Source organism: Balaenoptera acutorostrata, chromosome 5 (assembly GCF_949987535.1).
Source record: "Balaenoptera acutorostrata chromosome 5, mBalAcu1.1, whole genome shotgun sequence".
NCBI classification, from domain to species: domain Eukaryota; kingdom Metazoa; phylum Chordata; class Mammalia; order Artiodactyla; family Balaenopteridae; genus Balaenoptera; species Balaenoptera acutorostrata.
Window position 1 is genome coordinate 37,909,347 of NC_080068.1, and position 2,649 is coordinate 37,911,995.

Sequence of the window (2,649 nt, forward strand, 5' to 3'; positions counted from 1 at the left end):
GGCAAGGCAAATCAGGGCCTTACTTCGAGGCTAGGGCTCCCCTTGACTTTCACTTTAGATATAGAGCAGAGCAGGGTGAGCTTCCAACTAGGAACTGGAAGCACAAGGTTTCTTACGGGAAAACTCAATATCTTCTCAGAACCATACCAGCAGCGCCTAAAACCCCGGCAACAACAATGCTTTTCAGCTATAAAGGAGGCTGCATGAACGGAGCTTTCATAATGGGCAAAACAGCTTTGTGCCAACAGTCTCCAAATAGTAAGTTGGTACGCAACATACACCCAGGACCAGAGCTTCCTGGCTCTAGGCAGTTTTCTGACACCGAAACGGGTGCTGAAGCAAGGTCTCTAGGAGTCTTGGAAAGCTTACTACCGTGAAACTAAAGCAGAACAGTGAAGAAGGCCTCATGGAGCTGCTCCACGCCTCCCTTTTGGCAAGGCAAATCTGGGCCTTACTTCGAAGCTAAGGCTCCCCTTGACTTTCACTTGAGGTATAGAGCAGAGCAGGGTGAGCTTCCAAATAGGAACTGGAAGCACAAGGTTTCTTATGGGAAAATTCAATATCTTCCCAGAACCATGCAGGCAGTGACTAAAACCCCGGCAACAACAATGCTTTGCAGGTAGCTTCGAGGCCCCATGAACGGAGCTTTCCTAATGGGAAAACAAGCCTTGTGCCATCAGTCTCCAATTTCTAGGTTCATACGCAGCATACACGCAGGACCAGAGCTTCCTGGTTCTAAGCAGTTTTCTGATACCGAATCGGGTGCTGCAGCAAGGTCTCTAGGAGTCTTGGAAAGCTTACTACCGTTAAACTAAAGGAGAACAGTGATGAAGGCCTCATGGAGCTGCTGCACGCCTCCCGTTTTACCAGGATAATCAAGGCCTTACTTCGAGGCTAGTGCTCCTCTTGACTTTCATTTTAGTTATAGAGCAGAGCAGGGTGAGCTTCCAACTAGGAACTGAAAGCACAAGGTTTCTTAAGGGAAAACTCATTTTCTTTGCAGAAGCAGGCAGGCAGTGACTAAATCCCCGGGAAGAACAATGCTTTGCAGGTAGATTCGAGGCCGCATGAACGGAGCTTTCCTAATGGGAAAAAAGCCTTGTGCCCTCAGTCTCCAATTTCTAGGTTCATACGCAGCATACACGCAGGAGCAGAGTTTCCTGGCTCTAAGCAGTTTTCTGATACCGAAACGGGTGCTTCAGCAAGGTTCCTAGGAGTCTTGGAAAGCTTACTACCGTGAAACTAAAGCAGAACAGCGATGAAGGCCTCATGGACCTGCTGCAGGCCTCCCGATTTGCAAGGATAATCAGGGCCTTACTTGGAGGTTAGTGCTCACGTTGACTTTCCCTTTGGGTATAGAGGAGAGCAGGGTGAGCTTCCAACTGGGGACTGGAAGCACAAGCTTTCTTTCGAGAAAACTCATTTTCTTCTCTAAGCCATGCAGGCAGTAACTAAAAGCCAGGTAACAACAGTGCTTTTCAGGTAGCTTCAAGACTGCATGAGTGAAGCTTTCAAAATTGGAAAACAATCTTTGTGCCATCAGTCTCCCATTTCCAGATTGACATGCAGCATAAGTGCATGGTGATGCTAACATGTCAAAAGAGATTCACGATACCCACTGGGGCTTTCCCTGATTCAACTTTTTTCTATGACCGCTTTTTTGCGTGCAGCCAAGTGCCTAAACGAAGGATACGAGTGGGAGATTTAGGGGCCTGTGCCTCTTCCAAAGACCTGCAGTGTTACACCAAGAACTGTGCTTAAAAATGTACTTGGAAGGCAAGCCGACCACCTCCTTGCGGATGCGTGACTCTAAGTGTACAAGGTGAAAAGGGATTAGAAGAGAGGGTTTTTCTCAAGAGTTCAACTAGGGGAATGAGGTTACATCCATTTAATGGAAGACAGTCTAGAAGTGTGTTCCTGAATCCTGCGTAGTCAGGAGGTAAGCTGGCTCTCCCAAGGAAGAGTGCAGTGTGTTGCCTTTCTCTAGCCAACACTGAGGTGTTCCAAAAGGCCTACGGGGCTGAAGTTGCTTACCTAGCCCTGTGCTTCCTGGCTCTACTCAGTATAATGGTAGCAAAGCGGGTGCTGAAACAAGGTCCCTAGGAGTCTTGAAAAGCTTACTACCATGAAACTAAAGCAGAACAGTGAAGAAGGCCTCATGGAGCTGCTGCACGCCTCCCTTTTGGCAAGGCAAATCAGGGCCTTACTTCGAGGCTAGGGCTCCCCTTGACTTTCACTTTAGATATAGAGCAGAGCAGGGTGAGCTTCCAACTAGGAACTGGAAGCACAAGGTTTCTTACGGGAAAACTCAATATCTTCTCAGAACCATACCAGCAGCGCCTAAAACCCCGGCAACAACAATGCTTTTCAGCTATAAAGGAGGCTGCATGAACGGAGCTTTCATAATGGGCAAAACAGCTTTGTGCCAACAGTCTCCAAATAGTAAGTTGGTACGCAACATACACCCAGGACCAGAGCTTCCTGGCTCTAGGCAGTTTTCTGACACCGAAACGGGTGCTGAAGCAAGGTCTCTAGGAGTCTTGGAAAGCTTACTACCGTGAAACTAAAGCAGAACAGTGAAGACGGCCTCATGGAGCTGCTCCACGCCTCCCTTTTGGCAAGGCAAATCACGGCCTTACTTCGAGGCTA